We start from the raw sequence: 13,392 nt of genomic DNA, 5'->3' as shown, positions 1-13,392 counted from the left end.
CTAACAGATGGCTGTCCAGTCTCTGTTAGAAAACCCCCAGAGAAGGAAAACTCACCACTGCATGAGGCAGGCTGTTCCACAGTCCTACAGCTTTTATTGCTAGGAAATTCTTTTTAGTAGACACTAGTCAGAGCCGTTGTCTCCCACTCTACATAATTGAGAGAAACAGGATGCTGGATTAAATGGGCCTTGAGCCTGATCCAGCGAGGCTATTCTTACATTCTGAAAGGGAGTGCTATTTTTGGTGGAATTCATCCGTCCCATATGTAGCATGATGTTTTATCCTAAGATACTTGAAACACACACTTAAACAATTAAAGTTTGAAGGTGACAAACACATGTTGTCAACCACAATTACCATGCATTTAAACTCACCTAGGACTAACTGACTTGGTGGTAGGCTTGGTGGTAGGCTTACTCTACCATCAGGGTAGAGTAGAGATGCCCTCTTTCCCCAAATTACAGCTGTCTTCAGAAAGGAATGAAGCAGAACCATAACTTATATAGGAGACAGTAAAGAAGTACATCTGGGGACACAAGGGGTGGAGTGACCCCATAGGAATTAAGTCTGCCTCTTTTCTGCATAACTTGATTCTGCGTTCTGTTTCTTGATCACACTCACAGAATGTGTCACTCAGAATGTTGGGAACTGACTTTTATATATATGAAATACCTAAAAACAGTGGTCTGTTTGGGTGAAAGATGAGAGTTAAGGTGCTTACAGTGTTCGCCTGTGCTCTAAAAAGCATGGAAATTGGAAGTTAAGGTGATCACCTATGTCATGTAAGCGGTTAAGACTTTGTACAATCTTGTATATTATTTATTTTTATTTATTTATTGTTAGATTTATATACCGCCTTTCATTAAAAACAATCCCAAGGCGGTTCACAAAAATTAAAACACATATAATAAAAATGAGTTAAAAGTATTTAGCTAAAAATGTAAAAACAAATCTGATATTATAAAATATTATATACAAACACATAAAACTGTACATGGATAAAAACATACAGAAGCAGCAATAAGACAGTCATGTAAAGGCCTGGATAAAAAGCCAAGATTTAACCCGCTTTCTAAAAACTGTGATGGAGTCCGAGGAGCGAATGGCCACTGGGAGAGCATTTCAAAGCTTTATGCTATTATGCTGGCTTTACAAATTAGAGTCCATGAAACTACACTTTACCTTGGTCTTTCAGGGAGGGATGAGGGATTGAGCTGGGGCAGGATGCATCCAGGCAGAAATTCAACTTGTGCAGCATGGCCAATCACTTCCTAAAAATGCCACAGATGAATTTCTGCCTGATTCATCTCTAGAAGGAATGGTATCTCCCCAAAATGCTATGTGCGATAGTAAATGTACAGGCAGAAATCCAACAGGTCCACAATCACTTCCTACAGATACACCTGAGCACCTTTATTTTACTGCCATGCTAGTTGAGAATTTTTTTTTAAAAAGTAGCTAGCAACCCCACCACACCATTCAAATTAATTTTCACTATGCAGCATGCATTTTATCTCTGTTCCTCCTCTTATTCCCCAAAGGATCTGACTGGCATGTTGCTTCAAGCTCATTAATCTCATCAGAATCACTATGAGTGTCACCCATGAAGGGATGCAGATTTGCACCATATGCATTCAAATAGCCTCCTGGGAACAAGTTGCTCTTACCACAAGGGGGCATTTGGCAGGCTGGGGAATGTTTGGCATTCTCCTCACAAAGCTAAGCAGAACTGAGGACATGCTTAGAAGTAGTTGATTAAAAATAAAAAGAGTTGGATGTCTGCCTGCCTTTGATTCTTTATGATCCTAGAAAGCATTAAGAAGGGGTTGGGCAGATTGTTTCATCACTCCCTCCTCAATCTTTTAGAATACATTTTTTTTTAATGTTAGGAATGCCATCTCAGATCATTCTATCTTTATTTCTTTTTGGAAGCAGACATTATAAAATGGAGTTGAATATTTAAAAGAAGCACCAATTCAGCAGAGGGGCAGGAGGAGTTGCTCATACCCTGCACTCTTTTCTAGTACCTTCATACCATGAGGTATGAAACTGTGATAATAAACAATCAATGACCACAAAATACACATTGCTACCTGGCCATCAAACTTAATGGGCTGTTAGCTAGCAAAATAAATAGCATTTGAATAATTCTGCATTTTAGGAGCTACAAAGAGTTTAGAACATTCTATAACAACTTTGCAAAGTACGCCAGTAGTATTGTTCCCATGCTACAGATAAGGGTTATGGCTTGATAGCTCATCTAACATTAATTAGGGATGCACACAATTCGATGCACAGCCTGATTTAATTCGAGCTTGAATCTGCTGCCTCGAACCTGTGGTCAATTCGATTCAAATTTGATTTGATTTGATTCAAATTCAAATTGATTCAGCCTAATTTTTAAGGGTTAGGGGGCACCGACTTTTTAAGTGTTGTGGATTCTTGGTTGTGAAATAACTTCTTAATAGGTATTCCCTATGAAGAAGTTATTTCACAACTAAGAATCCACACCAAGAAGCAATGGAGATTGTCAGCCAGTTGTGAGCTAGTGTAACAGAATAAACCAGAGTGGCAGATCAGCTTGGAGGGCTGGCATTGCGGGGACAAAATAGTGACTCAAATAGCTGAATTGATTCGAGCTCGAATCTAGGGTGATTCAATTTGACCTCAAATCTGGTCAGTGTCCCCAAGGGTGATTCAATTCGAGGTCGAATCACTCAAATCAAGCAGATTCAAGTCGAATTGATTTGGCCATGATATCAATTCACCCATCCCTAAAATTAATAGATGAGTGCCAGAGTGGTGTAGTGGTTAGAGTGTTAGACTACGAAGAGGGTTTCAGCCATGAAACTTACTGGATGACTCTGGGCCATTCAGCCTAACTTACCTCACCAGGTTGTTGTAGTGATAAACATAATTATGTACACCGCTCTGAGCTCCTTGGAAGAAGTCGGGGATTGAAATGTAATACTTTTTTTTAAAAGGCTGAATTCATAGGCTATATGAATCTTAATTAGGAACTTCAGGATTCATAGTTCAGTAGTTAGATTGTAAGACTAGGAACAAGGAGACTCAGGAACCTGATTCAGACATTATGCTGTACAGATGTCTGTACACTTGTACACAGGTTTGTGTGAATGACTGTACCTGTGTTTACTTTAAACATGAACCTGGATACAGGCTTTTTAAATGTTTAGATGTTGAAAAAGAACATCTTTTTAAGAACACTTTGAAAACAATGGGTGCTCAGGCTCGGATCCCCAGATATTGTTGGACTACAGCTCCCATCATTCCCAGCCAAATGGCCTTTGGATGAACAAGGAACACACCTGTGGCTTGTTTTCCACCCCTCTAGCTCATCTGCATTGGCCACCCCTGTTCAAAAGAGATCATTTGTAAATCCAGCCACAGAGAAACAGGCAAGGGGAACCAGGTGAAGATTAGTTATAACTTAGTGTATTTTTGCTCTAGGAATAGAGAGAGGGAGAATCTCTATTACTCCTAATGCTGATTGATGGTTAAATGCAGGAAAGCCTTCATGCCTTTCTTGTAAACCATGTGGACTGAGGTGGGGGATTTTTTTAAAAATCAGCAGCTTTTCATAAATTTATGAAGGGTAATAAGAGTCATTAATGTGAAATGAAAAAACAAAACCATCTCCCAGCTCTATCATTATTGGGCCAGCAGGATGCCAGATTTGATCTGGCTTTGGGATTTTAGATTCCTTCTAAGGGTTTACAACAGAGGTTTCGAACTTGGGTCCCCAGATGTTACTGGACTACAATTTGCATGAACCCCAGCCACAATGGTCAAAAGCCATTTAGCAGTTGTAGTCCAACAACATCTGGAGACCCCGGCTTTGGAACCCCTGGTCTACAGGGAAAGAGTAAAATCTCTTTGTGAGGGGAGGAGATTGTCTGTTTGATATTGTCTGTCTGAGTGGCAGTTTTGTCACTCACTCTCCTCCAGGGAAGATAAAGAAGGAAGGCATCACTACTGGAACAAAGAAAGAGAAATCCTTTTGGGGCTGGGTGAGGTACCAATTTATTCTGCCCAACACATTTCAATTTTAAAAAATTCACCGGGAATATTGCCAATGAAATGTTTGGAACCAGTTCAAGGGCCATGTCTGTAAAGGGGAATCTGGAGAGGATTCCCCTTTACAGGCAAAGGGGGGAACCCTACTTGCCTTTAAAATACTCCTAATGGGGGGTGGCGAATGACACCTCATCATTGTTGTCGGCAGTGGCAGTGCAGCTCTACCGAACTCTTGGACATGTCCGGCTCCCCAGCACAGCCTGGTTCCGGCCTCCGCGCGTGTGTGGAGGCCATTTGCGTGACCTTTGTGCATGTGCAGAGGCCATTTGCGTGATTGTGCAAATTTGTGTTGCCACACAAATGGCCTCCATGCATGGGGGGAGGCTGGAACCAGGCCTCACTGCAGCGCCGAATCCAATCTGGAGCTCAAAGTAGTTGTGCCACCACTACAGCTGCTGCCGCCACCAAAATACCTCCTTGCCACCCCCCGCATAAGGATATTTTAAAGGTAGGAAAGGTCTCCCCCCCTTTACTTGTAATGGGGAATCCTCATCAGATCCCCTTTTACAAATATGCCCCTTGAACCAAATCAAACTGGTTCCGAACCTTTTCAGCTCGGTTCGACCCTCGGACCAACCCGGGGACTAGTTCAACTTCAACCAGCTCACAGTCTGGCTGTTCAGTTTGAATTCGGCTTGAATTTGAACCAAACCGCCGGAATCGGTTCCATGAACACCCCTAGAACAGGATGAGGTCGACAAGTTACACAGCCCATCAGATTTAGTTATGTGCTGACATCACTGAGAGTGAAGTCAATTCAGAGCAAGGGACATGCTTCCTGAACACTTTTAATACCATTGCTGAAAAACTGTCAAAGGGATGGTGCTTTTCGTCACTGCTGCAAATGTTCACAAAAAACAAGGAGTACTTGGGGCTCAGCCCTAGTTTTGACAGGAGAGTATATGAAAGGCCATCCCAAACAGTGGTTTTCTTGTAGGGGATTGTGGCTTGTGGGCTGAAGGTGGAAATGTGTGTAGGTATTTATTCAGTAATCAATCACAGAGAGAAAAGATTTCAAATTTCAGTTGGAAGTTTTTATTTTTATCCCCTTTTCCTTACTATTGGTCTTTAAAAAAAAAAAAAAAGAAAGGGAAAAAACCCTGCTATGAGGAAAGCAATACACGGCTGCCTGCTTCTCATCAAAAGCCAGCAATCACAGCTAAATCAGCATGCAAAATGCCACTCAACCTTGGGCCTTTATTAAAATTTGCTGGGACTCAATTTGAGATAGCGATCATTCTTATTAAAAAGCAAAATGTAAGATAGTTTTTTTTATATAAATCTCTGGATGGAATGGAATTGTTAATCAGCATAGACTGATGTGATTTCTCTGTTGCAAATCCTGCCGAGGGCTCAGAACTGGCATATTACCATAATTCCTAGGCTAGAGCTGGCAGCTTGGAAGGAAAGGGGAAAAAAAAAAGACCCACAAGAGTCTTTCAGATGCTTAAGCAAAGCTGGAAATCACAGCAAACAGCACAGTCCGAAAACGGCTACCCCAGGTTTCCCTCTGGGTTATATAATCAATGTTGCCTGCTTCCCCTATCTTTTGGCCTGCCACAACCAGCTATTTGGGATGAGGTGTGTGTGTGTGTGTGTGTGTGTGTGTGTGAGAGAGAGAGAGAGAGAGAGAGAGAGTTTTCAGCCCAAATTAATTGTTTCAGTGTGAAAAACAGCATCCCATTTTTACATCTGCACATGATTCAGTATTTGCTTTCCTATAGGAATGTGGTAGATGGACAATTCAGGTTATGCCACTTTCTGAGGTTGTACAGGGCTTATTCACACTTTTGGTCATAGGAACCTAGGAAGTTGCTTTCTGCCGTCAGACCATTGGTCCATCTAGCTCAGTATTGTCTACCCAGACTGGCAGTGGCCTCTCCAACGTTACAGGCAGGAGTCTTTCTCAGCCTTGTCTGGAGATGTCAGGGAGGGAACCTGGAACCTTCTGCATGCAGCATGAAGATACTCTTCCCAGAGTGGCTCCATCCTCTAAGGAGAATATCTTACATGTAGTCTCCCATTCAAATGCAAAGCAGAGTGGGCCCTGCTTAGCAAATTCGTGCTTGCTACCACAAGACCAGCTTGCCTCATCAGTTATTGCCACATCTGCACTTTCATTCAAACATGTTGGTAGATATCCTTATGGTGCACTTGCACAGTGAGCAAACTTGCACTCAGGCAAGAAGGTTGCAGAGTGGCATGCTCAATCACCAGTTGTGGTGATCTGTGATGTTGTGCGACCAGTACTGGAAGAACATCTCTGGGACATCTACAAGATTGTATAAAAAGGGTTGTAAAACAGAGTGAGGGTTGCACAACTTGTCAACACCTTCTGCTAGCTCAAGGACTAGTCACAAACAGAAGTTCCTTTCCTTGTGCAACATCTTTGTGCAATGTCCTGAAGCTAGCACAACACTAGTCTGAGAGCTATAATTCTTCTATGTTACAAGCTAACATAGAGGAACTAGCCTGCACAATGCATTTGTGCAAGCACACCATTAGTCAGGATGCTGGCCATTAAGTTTGGAGGAGAGACTCTCCTCCACAGACAGATGAGTCTTGGGTGACAGGAAAGATGGCAGACACCTCCTTGTCACCCAAGGCCCACCTGTCTTTAGAAAGCATTACACTTTCGGTTTATTGGCTATGGAAAGTAGAGGATGGAAACACCCTCTCTATTCACATTTTGGGAGACCATCAAACGCATCCTCTGCTTACATGAGTTTGTTTTTATTCCTCAAGTTTTCCTAGAAAACTAAAACCTAAAAGTAAACCCACACTTCACGACATACCAAAGACACAGGCTGCATTCGCACGTAACAGGGAACCAGAGTTGCAGGGGCCAGAGGTTTCCCTACCGTTATGCCTGAAGGCATGCAGCTCTGGTCCCATTCCTTCCATGACCCAAGGTTTCGCTCTGGAGACTCCAATTTGAACCCTCTATTTGTAGTGAGCTTCGCTGCTCAAAACTGGGGTTCCATGATGCCTCTGTTACATCCGAATGCAGCCCCATAGTTCCTTCTTCTTCAAGCAAGAAGGAAGCTCCGCACAGCCAATTCCTCAGCCAGTCTCGCTGGCTGCAGGCTCCCTGATCTCCATTATGTCCAAATTCATATGGGAGAGTGAGGGTGGAGAGTGGTTCCGTGTTATGTGTGAATTTGGTCACAGTGTTGTTTGACCAGTGTTTGCTACAATAAAGAAGCCAAATGGAGAAAGCCATCCGCAAACACTTGGGGCTTCTTGAAAGATCAGCATTCCCTGACAAATCTCTCCCTTTTCACATTGCACCACGATGCTGTTTCAAAACCTATTGAATTGGCTAAGTGCCATTTAAAAAGCAAACACAAAACAAAGATGCACATTGCAGTGCAGTGACATGTCATCAGGCGCTTTCTATTGCTCAGCAAAAACAGTGAGTCCAGACTTCTGAGAACTGAACTTGGGTTGGAAAGCTGGGTTTGATTCTCTGATTATTCATGAAGTCCACTGGATGACCTTGGGCCAGTCGCTATCTCTCAGTCCACCCTACCTCACAGGGTTGTGATGAATAAGCTGCGGGGGGTGGGGGACACACACGTGCTGCTCTGAGCTCCTTGGAAGTAGAACAGGATAAAAATATGACCAATCGTTAGGCATTATCTAGGACAGAGATAGGCATAGTGTGTTGTAGTTCAGAAGTTGCTGAACTACAACTCCCATCATCCCCAGCCATGTGGCTGGGGGTGATGGAAGTTGTAGTTCAGCAACATCTGGAGGGCCACACATTGCCTAGGAGACCAAATGCAGAACTCGGGATCCCAGTTGTAGTTGTAATGTCCAGCTTCAGCCTCAAGCCCCCTATCAAATTTACTATAGTTGCTGTTGCTTATGTGTGTGTGCCATTGGGTTTGTGTTTGTGATTGCAAATATAGTAGCATGGCATAGTCTATGAAATCAGCATGTCTATAAATGAGAAACATCTCCCTTTCATTAGTTTTGACAGTCAATTTGGTTCTTGATTCAAATTCTGATGTTGTTCATGGTTATATCTGAACTGAGGTAGAATCTAAAAGTTCTCCATATACAGTCCTTTGGTCATGAGACGACCATCTGTGAGATGTTGGAAGACCGTTAAATGTGAATAGAGGAAAACAAAATGCATATTGACACCACATACTGAACCCTAAACCTAAACCCTGCTAACTTGGCAAAGAGGCACCTTTAACATGGCGGTTCTCTTTATTTAGCAGGGGGAGAGTAACTGGCCCTAACCACCCTCAGCACAGTACATCCAGTGACTGTTGCTGGTGTCTGTCTTACGTTTCTTTTTAGATTGTGAGCCCTTTGGGGACAGGGATCCATCTGTATGATTTATTATTTCTCTGTGTAAGCCACCCTGAGCCATTTTTGGAAGGGCGGTATAGAAATCAAATAAATAAATAAATAAATAAATATTGACACAACATACTGAAACTGGTTTAATAGACATCCCTTCTCCCCAAGGAAGGGTAGTTCTGTGAGAGGTGAGCTGCTAGAGAATTCTCAGCATCACCATTGCTAGAGAATTCTCAGCATCACCATCAAACTAATAATCTCCAAGAACCTTGCAGAGCTAAGACACTTAAAGCCAAGATGTGGTCCGAAGACACATGATGATGCAGCTACCTTGCTGAACTTTAGCAGGTCTGGCTCTGGTCAGTGTCTGGATGGGAGAGGCTGCCATCCAGAGTTTTTCTAAGAGCCAGCGGGGGTGTAATTTTCATGGTGAAAAGAGAAAGGGGAAGGAAGGGGGGCACCATTTGGTGCTTCAGTTCAGGCTGCATGTGGGGCTGCAGATAGGTCTACACACCCTTTCATAACAGATAAAATCCCACAGATGTGCTGTGGGGAAGATGGAGTCCTTCAGTCCCCTCCCAGACATATGAGTGGTGGCATATGGTGCAGTGGAGAAATAACTTGACTACCAAGCCAGAGGTTGCTGGTTCGAATCCCCGCCGGTATGTTTCCCAGACTATGGGGAACACCTATATCGGGCAGCAACGATATATGAAGATGCTGAAAGGCATCATCTCATACTGCATTGGAGGAGGCAATGGTAAACCCGTCCTGTATTCTACCAGGGTTCTGTGGTGGCCAGTAGTTGACACCAATTCAACGGCACACTTTACCTTTATTCTAGCCTGTGCTCAAAGAAGATGTCATGAGATCTGCTTCTCCAGCTTTGGGCTGCACCACAGTCTCCTCAGTGCATAGACCAGGGGTGTCTCAGACCAGTGCAGCCAGTCAAGACCATAGCCAGAGCTAATAACCAACTGCAGACACGGGGTACTGCAACAGAGAGATGTTGCTCCAGCAGTGTCTCTCTGGAGACTGAGGGACTTTGTAGTCTGCAGCAAAGGCAGGGCGATTTGGCCCTGCTCCTTCCATAGTCAAGACTCAGTATTTAAAGAGGCCTTGCTTAATTTTGCATGTGTTTGCTCTGGTGATGTTGGAGGTCCTCTGCCATGGCTAGGAGGTTCTCAGGTTATTCCTCTAATTTGGAGGACATGGGCAAGGCAGTGTCCCTCAGGTTGCGGCAGGGTTGCTGTTGGGGCATTCCCTGGTTTCCCCAGTGATAGGGTCCCAGCAGCATGGGATCGCCCTGTGCCCAGGTTGCTGGTGTCTTGCGATCACTCTCCCCACAAAGTATTTCTCTGTCCCATCCCACCTGAGGGGTTCATAGGTATGGAACCATGACACTGCCCTGAGCAGTAGTTCAGGTTGCCACACTAAAGAATGGAGCAGTCAGAAGAAGAGGCCAGCCCACAGCACCTAGCTGGAGCCTGAGCCTGCCAGCTGGGAGGCTCTGGAACCTGAGACTCCTAAACTAAAGACCCTGTTGCCAGCACTCATGGGCCCTGAGCCCATGAACTGCCTTCTTTCACGCCAAGGACATCATCCTCCCCAAGGCCTCACACCAGCATTGGCCAAGGTGGAGGGACTTGATGGAGACACAGAGCTAGACTCTGAGCCAGGCTGCTTTCTGTCTCTAAGCAGAGATGTGGAACCTGGGACAGTTGTCTGGGTGCAACACTGAAGAACACTGCAGACATCTAAGACATTTCCCCATCTCTGGCCCTTGTGGAAGCAAGTTGTATACCTGGAGCTCTCCAGGGTCCTGCAACCTTGCCTTGTTGTGCTGCCTCTTGGACCTCATGGGTTCTTGACTGTGGGACAAGATAGTGGGTATCCTCCTTTTGTTTATTTTGATCCCCATCTAAACATGGAAACATGACTCCTCAGCTGGATCTTTTGATTTTGCTCCATGTTACTGATGTTTTCTGGAGTTCATTCCCCCTACCCAAGATTTCTTATGGTTGATGCTGTTGGATGTATGTTGTTGAGCACAAAAGAAGTGTGGGAGTTTGGGTACAATGCAGCCCAAGTTAAGCATTAGTACATCCCATTGGTTTCAATGGAAAAGACAAGTGCCTGTCTCTCCCACTGAAACCAATAGGACTGGCAGTGGGGTGAGGGGTGGGGGGTGGGACTCTTCTTGGACTGAATTGTGCCCCTTGATTTTTGCAAGTTCATACTCAACATTATTGCTTAGAATTAGAGTTCAGATTTCAGAATTTCAACCTGTTCCACAAAGATGACTTTGAAAACCAAAGTCTGAAAATGTTTGAAATGCAAGAAGTCAGAATTGGGTTCTGAAATTTGCCACAGCTTAAATTTCTGCCAAGCTTCATTCCAGCTCTAATTCATATCAATAAAAATAAAAATAAAAAGACAGGGTAAATCTCAACCTTCCAGCTTAACGCATTCTCTTCCTCTGGATGTTTGCCAAGTCAGAGCTTGAGGATCTTCCAGAAGAAAGCCTTTTTGTTTGGACAGATATCTAATCCCTGGGGGATAAGTACAATCTATGGAATTCTCCACCACAGGATGTGCTGATGGCCACTAGCTTGGATGGCTTTAAAAGGGGCTTAGACAAATTCATGGAGGACAGGTCTATCAATGGCTACTAGTCTGGTGGCTGTGGGCTACCTCCAGTTGCAGGAGAGCAGCAGCAGGAAAGAGGGCATGCCCTCATCTCTTGCTTATGGGCTTCCCAGAGGCATCTGGTGGGCCACTGTGTGTAACAGGATGCAGGACGAGATAGGCCTTTGGCCTGATCCAGGAGGGCTGTTCTTATGTGCACACCTTTCTTGACTGCACAGAGGATATTAGTGAAGCGCAAGAGTAGGCAAATCCCTCACTCCCCTGCTGAGTAACCTACTTTTCACTTGCTCTTCTCTAGTGATCTCTAACAGCATTATACACTTCAGGATAGAGATGGTTCCATCAGCCCCTACTTAGCACCTAACCATGTTTTGCTAGTGGCTATTTGAAGGCTAAGGAAGACATGACCCAGGAGATCTATGAATGGGACCTTCTATGGTTTTTAATGAGTTAATGGAGCTATTCTCATGATCAGAACCATATGGGTAGGAGAGGGTTACCCCAGGTAACTTTGGTCGTCTGGGGACCCAGAAGCCCTCCCAACCCAGAAGCTCTATCCCTGGTAGCCCAGACGGTCTACCCAGGTTAAAAGCGAGGTCGGAGGTGAACAAACCCCTCCCCTGGTTGCCTGCACTGCCGCCACTTGCAAAACTGCTCTCAGGTGGCCAACAGCCATGTTGATCAGGGGTCAGGGAGAAAGAGGGGCCAAGCAGAGTGGAGCTGCTGCAATGTTGAGGGCAGCCACTCCACTGCTTATGCAGTGCATTGTGGGATCCTGGAGGCCCCAGTGTGAGTTTCCCCACTTCCATCTTAGCTCTGGAGCTCACTGGCTTGCTCATGTGGGCATTCAAGTGGCAGAGCCCAGAGGAGGTTTGTACTGTGGGGGAGCAGGAAGATAGGGACCTGCTTTCCATTCTTCTCCCCCCGCCACCCTTTTGGTCATGAGAATGACCTTCATAGCAATCATAAAGATCAGGACCTGAGCAAAGTGGGAGAGGGAGTTTAATCTCCCCACCCTGCCATTTTCCCAATGAAAACCAGCCTTTTTCAAGGAGCCATCTGTCTTATGGAGGAAGATATTTAGAGATCTGAGGGGCAAATAGCAACTTCAGGGGGTTACCCAGACATCCCTAGTGCCCAGTCCAAATGTCCCACTCATGTGAGTGCTATTAGCCCTTTAAAAAACCTACAGGAAATCCCATTCACTGATCTTCCATACCACATCTACTTTGGACCTGAGGGCAGTTTCTATGTGGTTATGTTGCGGCCTTAAGTGTGATTATGTTACTTCATCTTTTCAATGTAATAGTTTAGGTTACCGTTAATATGATGGTCCATAGAATACATGAGACTGAGTGATGAACCAGGAAATTCCCAGTTCAAATCCCACCTTTCCTTTGAGTTTCCTCTTAGCCTCTGTCTTGCCCATCTGCAATATGGGCATACTAATACTTACTTGCTTTACAGGCTTGCTGTAAGGATTACAGGATAATACATATGAAGTGCTTTGCACACTTGAAAACACTATACAGAGGCTGACTCAGAACACCATTTGAAATGCCAGATGGTCTGGAATTGGTTGATCATTGTGACACTCAACAGGAGCGCATCTTCCCAAGACTTCAAGAGCTGAACTGGCTGTCAGAGCTTTAAATGTTCTGGAAACAAGGTAGTGGAAAGACCATCTACTTCATATGAATCTGCCTGGTTATGAAGATTGTTCTTAGAGGCCTGGTTCTGGCCACCCCCTCCTTCTGAGATCAGATGGGTAACTACCACTGATAATGGGCAGGATCCAGACTAAGTTAAGCCTGACTAAGCTCCACTGAAATCAACTCATCCCTCCAGTGGCTGTTGCCGGTGTCTATCTTATATTTCCTTTTTAAGAGTGTGAGCCCTTTGGGGACAGGGAACCATTCTATTTATTTATTTGTATCTATGTAAACCGCTTTGGGAACTTTTGTTGAAAAGTGGTATATAAGTATTCTTCGTATTGGTATGACTAACTTTGTCGGAATCTTGACCACGGTTTTTCTGAGGGGCATGCTGCAACTTGGGAACTTTCTGCCTCCTTACCAGATTGCTGGATGCCTAATCTGACTTATTTTTGGCGCCAGGTAACAATGGCCGAGATCCAGAGCAATGAACGGCATGTGGAATGAGCAAAGTTGGGCTGGTGGAAGAGGACGGCTTAGTTGGGGAATTGCGGCATTGCACTGAAGCACTGTAGCATGGCATGCTTGTGCAAAAGTTCACATTAAAACAAATGAGGCATGGTGCAGCTGCACAACTGTTGCCCAGCTGCAACATACTTGTGGCTGCATGAC

This window comes from Hemicordylus capensis, chromosome 5 (genome assembly GCF_027244095.1).
Source record: "Hemicordylus capensis ecotype Gifberg chromosome 5, rHemCap1.1.pri, whole genome shotgun sequence".
Taxonomy (NCBI): Eukaryota; Metazoa; Chordata; class Lepidosauria; order Squamata; family Cordylidae; genus Hemicordylus; species Hemicordylus capensis.
This window is presented reverse-complemented; position numbering follows the sequence as displayed.